Raw genomic sequence first — 8,438 nt, forward strand, 5'->3', positions numbered from 1 at the left:
GTGCCAAACGGGGCAGCCTCTGTGAAATCAGCACGATGAGGCTCCCTCTTATTTGGAGGCTCCTATTCGGGCTTTTTGTTTTCATTTCTCTCCTCTCTAAATATGAAAAATTCTAGCTACACATGCACAGCCCTACGTATATAGACATATGAAGTGCATTTTCTGTGCTCCGATTTACACCCACCTAAGAAATTAGCCTCTGAAAGCCCCATCACTCACAGAAACTATTGCTGGGGAGGAGGGGGCAATTTTATTTAGTTAATTTTTAACAAATCTCAAATGTTGCCCACATCTCCTAGAGCCCGGAGGAAGGATAATCAAGTCAAGCCCCATTGACTAGGAGAACAGTGAGCTGTGGAAAATGACTTCTCAGCACTCCACAGGACCACAACTCCATTTAAATAACACGTTCATTATTCAGATGCTCAGCCGTCTTCCAGGGGCTGTGGGCCTGCCTGGGGTTTGCCCCAGCTTCCGGGGACTCTGCAGCATCCCGGGCCAGCCCCTCATTCATCCATGGCACCGTGCAGCCCAGGCAGTTCCGCAGTGAATCCTCAAAGCAGCACCGAGAGGGACGTGAGCAGTTCGTGACGGTCTTCACATTACAGATGGGGAAACCAAGGCTCTGACAGGTGGCATGAACTGCAGCGTCACACAGCCAAGCGGGGAAGGTGGTCCCTAGGTCTTCTCCCTCCGCTGCTATTTCTAATATCTGAAAACATCTCATCACCACAACTTCTCTCCCCTGATCCGTTTTTAGAAGATATGATTCTGATCAGCTAGCTCACATTAACGCAGAGGTTTAAAAGCAGACAGTAAACAAACAACAAACAAAAACAGTAACCAAAAGAAAAAAGAGAGAGAGAGAGAAATTGCTGGAAAAAGTTTAAATAAAATGTAAAAACAGACAGTAGATTCTGAATTTTAGGCAACTTACCAGGAGCGGCACCTGACTTTTGGTGCAGTCAGTGTTAGAGTGCAGTGGAAGAGTAAAAAAGGAAAATACAAAAATGAACAGAATGCTAATTTTTATTGAGCAACTACTATGCACTATTCTGAGCATTTTACATGTTTCAGCTAGTTTCATCTTTACGACAACCCTATGAAGTAGATACTATTATCATTCCCATTTTGCAGACGAAGAGACTGAATGACAAGGTCGCATAGCTAGTCCTGAGAAGATGGAAACTGTTTTGAGTCGTCTAAATATGAGATAAGCATAAAGGCAGGCACAGCTGAGTTTAAACTCCAGCTCAGCCAATTCCTAGTTGTGTGACCTTGGGTGATATACCTAAACCTTCTGAGCTTCAAGCCTCTCATTTATTATACAGCGATCCCAAAATCGGGCTCTCACGCTTGCTCTAAGGGCTTATTTTATTTTATTTTTTTAAAGATTTTCTCCATTTATTTGAGAGAGTGAGCACGAGCAGTCAGGGCAGGGGAGGGGGGAAGACAGAAGGAGAAGCAGGCTCCCCGCCGAACAGGGAGCCCTACACGGGGCCTGATCCCAGGACCCCCGGATCGTGACCTGAGCCAAAGGCAGTTGCTTAACTGACTGAGCCACCCAGGCGCTCCAGCTGTAAGGGTTTACAAGATAATGCCAGGAAAAATTCTGTTACTACAGTGGGCATGTAGTAGATGCTCGATGAGTTGTAACTAGTTTTGGTCTCCCCCTCTCCCCCCTTCTACTTCTCCTTCCTCACCTCTCCTTTTTCTTTGCTGATTCTCCCATGGCTCTAAAAAGGGAAGCAGGCTCAGTCCTTGGTTCAACAAACATCTCGGTGCCAAGCACTAGTCTGGAGGCTGGGGATAGAGTGAGCGCAAGGCCAGCACCAGCCCTCCTGGGAGATTCACAACCCCGTACGGTGACCGTCACTGGGAGGGCCACAGGGGCTGGGATCTTTGCATGGGGCATGTTCACTGCACTCTTCTCTTTACCTGTCCTGCCAGCATCTGAGTTTATGACCATGGTCTCAGGTGACATCAATCAAGAGTTTTTGAAGACTCTGTGAACAGTGTTAGGTGACTACTGGTTGGGCCTGATTTCTGGCTGGGCTTTAGTTGGCGAGCTCAAGCCCACCAAAGCTGTCTTCAACCTTTGCTGAAGATGTCTATGAGAGGCCGGAACCCCAAAGAACAAACCCAAGGCTGGGCCACAAGACTAATAAATGAGATGGTCGTCACGAGCTGTTTCATTAACTCACCTATAAGTCACCCAGCTAACATCTATCTAACCACAGTAGATTCTGGTCACATGCAGGGTGCTGGGGATAATATATTGATGAATAAAACTTGGTTCCTGGCCTCACGGAGTTCATGACTGAGCAGAGTTGCCAGCTAGTAAAGAAGTCACAGCTAGTTGGTTCCAGAGCCAGGCCTAGACCTCAGGTCTCCTGGTCACAGTAGAGAACCTCTCTTCTGCCTCAGAAATCCCACCTTCACTCTCCTTTGTGTCGGCAGAGGGAGAAGCCCAGTTCTTGTGGCAACCAGACTCTATGCCTCCGAGGTATCAAGACCATTCACCCAAAAAGTGCGAAAACAATAGGTTCTGTTATCTAATGCTGCATAACAAACCACCTCCAAACTTAATGGCTTAAAATAGTTCTTATTACCATTCATGAGTCTGTGAGCTGACTGACTCGGCTGGGAAGTTCTTCTGCTGGTGGGGCTTGAGAATCACCCCTGTCGTTGTAATCAGATGGGAAGACAGCTGGGTCGGAGTGCGAAGATGGCTTCCTCACACACAGGTGGTATCTTTCTCCAGGAGGAGTCATCCTCCAGGGCCCTCTGGGTGGACTCTCTCCAGCAGGGTAGCTGGACTTCCGACACGGTGGATGGCTTCCAAGAGCACACATGTGACATCACGTAGGCCTTCTTAAGCCTTGGAACTGGCACAGCATCGTTTCTGCCACATCCTATTGGCAGAAGTGAGTCACAGGCACGATGGAGATTCCCAGGGTGGGGAGGGAGGGGGTCTCACAGGGTATGAATGCCAAGCCCCTTGGTTATGGGAGCCAGCTTGGGAGACAAACTCTCACTTGAATGCAAACAATGGGAACCCAGCTCAGGTCTCAGTGGCTCCCCCAGGAAGCAGGCCAGCCAGGCCGAGGCCCTCAGGATACCGGACCGTCTCCAGAGAGTGTTCCAGAGAGGGCAAAGCCCAAGCCCTGGCAATAACTGTTTCCTTCCTCTGCCTTTCTCCTGTTCTGCTCCCAGACTTCTCTGGGCAGTTCTTCTTCAGCCTTATCTCCCTTGTGGTGGAGTTTGAAGGATGGAAACTCTAACTGGCAGTCAGACAGTGATTGGCATCGGACCCAACTCTTCATTATGCTGAAAATCATTGTGCCAATCTAAGGGAAACTGTGTGGGATTGTTTGCAATTGATGGCAAATGCTTTTCGCCAAGAGTGGCAGATCTTTCCATCAGCACAACAAAGTGTGCTCGCTCCCAGCCCCCTTTCTCGGCTCTGGAACTCATTAGGCTTCTAACCTTTTCTTTTTTTTCCCCTATAAGAAATATCCAAATTGACAAAAGATAAAACTTGATAATGAATAGTACTGGGATGAGTTAAACTATTTACAATCACAGATTCTTCAAAATTAACTCTCTTGACCTTCCAGCATAGTGAGATTTAAAAAACCAAAACTCAAGCAAAAATCCAAAGCAGTAAAAAAGAACAACTTCAGGACATTAGAAAAATACTTGACTGCATTCACAGTTTTGAACCTAACAGATTGTACTATTCCTAGCATAAGGAACACTTGGATCTCTCATGTCTATCCTATGTTTGAAATATTCCCTGGCATATTGTTCTCGGAAGTGGGCCAGAGTGAGTTTAATAAAGACAAAGGTGCTTGGATTCAGCATCTTGGAGATGCTGAAAATAATCTGTTTTTACTTATATTTTTTCAAACTTAAGCAGCCCAATGAGAGAAACGTACTGCCCTCTGTTGGAGAGTTAGCAAAATCGGCCAGGAGCCGAGAAGCATTGTAGCTTCAGCCTTCTGGAGAAAGCCTCCTTGGGGTCTTTTAGGTGAGGGGACACAGGTCTCCCATTGAAGTGTGGCCCAAGAGAAGTAAAAATGTTAGAGATGCCTACATCAATAAATGTACATTTCTACAATATATCCAGTTATGGGTTTTCAGTTTTAACAAAGAGAAAAATGTCAAAAGTAGTAAAATGGAGGTTTTGGAGAGATACGTGTTGGTAAATATTTTACATTGGAGAACTAGGGATGGAACTATTTTAATCCAAAGTTTACGAAACACAGAATTGACTCATCTGACATCGCTAAGATGCTTTATCCTGTGATGACAATTTGCAGGGTTTTAGAAAGTCAAGTTGCCACTGTGTCCTTCAGGAATATGGTCACTATTACACTTACATGGTGCCCTCCCCTACAAATACCCATGAGTATTGTTTTCTGCCAGCCAGGTCGCCGGACACAACATAGAGAAAAGCAAACCTGGTCTGTGGCTCTCTTGGGAAAAGATCACCTCAGCAAGAATTTGCAAGGATGTTGACTCAAAGGAGGAGAATAGTCTGTTTTTGTTTGCTCACGGGAAGCTGGAGATGCCCTGAGCAAAGAAGATTAACAGCTACATTCTACTTTTTCTTCCTTTCAAATCTAGAGCACCATTGCCCACCCCCCCAACACCTATCAGCATTTTGGGCTTACTTTAAAATTATGTTGAGAGGCATGGAATTAGAGAAAAGAGGACGTATGAGGGGAAGAATTGCAGAAGAGACAATTTCAGGGTGTAAAGGGTTTTGACATTTCATACGATGGAGAAATGAGCAAAAAAGCATTCATCACTTTGACTCAGTGTGTTTCACTTCTAGGGATCTATCCAGAGAAATGCTCTTAGAATGACCCAACTTAGCTGCGAGGAGATCCACTGAGGCATTGCTTGTGATGACAGTGAATTGGAAACAACCAAAATATCTTGAGGGGAGAAGCGGTGGTATAAATGAGGTTATAGAATGGGATACCCCACAGCATTAAAACGACGACGAAGTTCTCTCTGGGCTAATGTGGTCAGCACGTGCCGACAGGGCACATGACTAAGTCAACAGCACAAGTTGCAGAAGAAAAGTGCTGTTTCCCATTTCTGTAAATAAAGTTGTATTGTTATTATAGTTTATTGTTGAAAAATAAACCTGGGAGAATATACACCAATCCATTAACAACTAAAATCTCTAGGGGTTGGGATTATAAAATGTCATTACTTCTGAAATGTAATCAAACCATATTGTTCAGCATCGCAACCATCAGCATATATTGCTTTTATTATCAGAAAATACGGAAGATTTTTCTTTTAACTGGATAGGTATGTTTTTCTTTCTACAGAAGTGCTGTCAGAAGCTACCCACTCATATGTATTAGCACTCTAATGATGGAATTACATTGCTCAAACAAATCACAAAAAGAAAAATCAAGTGAAATATGTAATACACACGCACACACACACACACGCACGCACACACACGCACAGTGCCTGGCATATAACAGGTGTTCAGTAAATGTTTGCTGAACGGTGGAATGAATAAGTGAATGAATGCAGAACTGTTTTCCAATAGGCCCTGTTTAATTCGCCACCTGTTTTAAAAAAATCATAAGAGTTCCTTTTGAATAATATCTCTAGTAGGTTTCTCTAATTCCAGAATTCACTTGTTTTTCCTCTCATACATCTTCAGAAACTAAAATGCTAGGGTAGAGGCCGAGGGGGAGGAGGACAAAAAAGCCAAGGTTTTAACACAAGGGAAGAGGGATTTTCACAAACCACCAAAGTGCTACTTCTCCAGGAAAACTGTACCCTGGATTTTTTCCAGCTGAATTCTGCAACAAAACCCAAGGAAAATGAACATTAATCTTTTATGAACTAAGCCCCTGAACGAACAGGCTTTGAGCTCAATCCTAATTAGGTTGCATCTCAACACAGAGAATCCTTAACAAATAAGGACACATAACAACACGGGCGAGCTCTCTGCTGGGACTGACTCAGAAATGCAGGGGCTGCCCAGCCACACTCAACTGCTCTTGTGCATCAAGGGCTTCTGACTGTACCTGGAAAACACACGATCATCTTGGATGGAAAGCAAATGGAGTTTTCTCTAACTGAAATTCTTGGCCACCTGGCTACCTCCATGGCCATCTGGGGGTCTGTGGATAAATGAGAAGAGAAAGGGCAAGAAGCAGGGCTCTTAGAGCGAGAGTCAGCAAGTCAAGTGGGCTTCTTGTGCCCAGCAGAGAAGCTAACACTGGCTGTGTTCAGAAACCAGACAACCCACAGATGTGCAGGTACCTGATGTGGAAGGCAGGGTGGTGTTCTAGAGTCTGAGAGCCCTGGATTCAAACCCCAACTGGGCCACTTTCCAGTCCTGTGACCTAGGACCAGTGACCTAGCCTCTCCGAGCCATCATTTCCTCATTTAGCAAAGGGGGAGAGAGGTACAACATGGTTGGGGGCGTTGAATGAGCAGCCCTCAGATTGTTAATCGCTGAGACAGTCCTCATTTCTTCAGCCATCCTATCGCATTCTATCACACACTTCTCCATTCTCTCACTTGCTCCTATTAACAACTTTGTAAGATAAGTTGAATGATCTCCATTTTACAGGTGAGGAGCCTGAGACTCAGTGAGGTGATCAAGGCTAAGATTTCTAACCCAAATCGTGTGCTAACCAGAGGAAATGGAGCTCAAGTGGACTGATGTCAAAGACAGAAAGAATGCTGATGTTTGACATCTCGGAGTCGGGGAACTCTGGATCTTAGGACCCATGTGCATGTTCCAGGTCAGCAGAGAGAGGCCTCAGGATGGGCTCTGACTGGACTGTTTTGGTGGAAGGGGTGGGGCGAGCTCCCTTCCCAGAGCAGCTGGGCTTGCTACATGCAGCCAGAGGAAAGGCACCTCTCATGCTGGAGGACTCCTCCAAGGCCTGTGGGTAAGTTGTGGCCCTGACATATAACACACATCACTTCTTCCTGTCTGTACTGATTCTGTCTTCAGCCAGGGCAATTTCCCAACCCATCCAGTTTTCGTCCATGCTCACACATTGGGATGGCCCTTGATCCCCTTGAAACAATCATGCCAATATCCTCCCCAGTCTTCCTTTTGTGCTGCTCCCCACCCCCACCCAACCAGCCCTTGGCTTCACTGAAGTGGTCACAATTTCCTCATCAATCCTCCGGTGCCACTTATTCGGCTTATAATAAATCCTCTACCCCAAACCCTGCTGTCCCACACTTGTCCAGCACCTCCCCGCTGCCCAAGAAGGCCTTATCCTATTACCATAATTAACTGGTACCATGCTAGAAAGCTGAGCCAGGATCAGAACTCTTGGGTAAAGAAGATTTGCCAAGGGTTACAATGCATGAGAACTGAAGTGGATAAAACTTGGCACTTGAAACCTCTTCCCTCCACATAGAACTTTATTCTAGCAACTCATTAACTCTGAGTAGTGTAGTCACATTTCCAGAAGCTGGTGTCTAGGAATCAATTTGGATTTTGCAATCCTGCTCTTTCAACTGCCAGTCCCAGAATGTTTTTTCCTCTTCTACTTATGGCCAAAATTTGTTACATTATATAAACAATGATTATTTATTGGAATACGTTGTCTTTAAATTAGCCAACATTTATTGTGCATCTACTAAATGTCCCACACTGTGCTAAATATTTCACACATGACATCTCATCTAATACCTAACAAACAACTCAGAGAGGGGTAGTATGGCTATCTCTGTCTTGTGGAAATGGGCAGTAAGCCCAGAGCATTAAACACTCTGGGTGCCCCTTACATGCATTCATGTTTGAGAATGTCTGGCCTAAGCACTGTTAGTCATCTGGAAGGGGCAAGATGACATCCAGCCAGGAGAATGGAAGTGAGAAGGTAAAAACAGACCTGGTTGGAGGAGAACGGGAGGAAATAAGGAGAAACGCGTTCTAGGTAAAGGGAGAGCATGAATGACGGCTCAGAGACAGACGGCACGTAGAACGATGAGGACCACAGCACCCAGCATACAGGAGGTCCTTGAAATACTTATTGAATGGAGTTCTGTTGAATTGCTAGTTCGGCCACGGCAAATGGGTCTCTGATGACGATATGCAATTGAGAAGCAGTTCTGTGAAGGGGAAGGGAGAGGCAAGAGCCCCTGCCATGGGTGACAGCCACTCATCTCATTTTCTGAACAATCCAGTAAGTAGCTTTCCTGTTCCCCATTTATAGACAAGAAAACAGTCTCAGAGAAATGACTCCTCCACGAAAGATCGAAAGGCTAGAAAGTGGTAGACTCTGTATTCAGACCCAACTCTGGCTGGCTGTGTGGTTCCCAGTCCATTCTGCTCACCATGCAGAGGGAGGGGGCATAACTCCTATTTCTGGCCGGCAGCTCCGGAGCCTCCTTTCTGAGCTGACGCGGAGGCTGGCTGGGACCAGTCT

The sequence above is a fragment of the Zalophus californianus genome, chromosome 11, assembly GCF_009762305.2.
Source record: "Zalophus californianus isolate mZalCal1 chromosome 11, mZalCal1.pri.v2, whole genome shotgun sequence".
NCBI lineage: Eukaryota > Metazoa > Chordata > Mammalia > Carnivora > Otariidae > Zalophus > Zalophus californianus.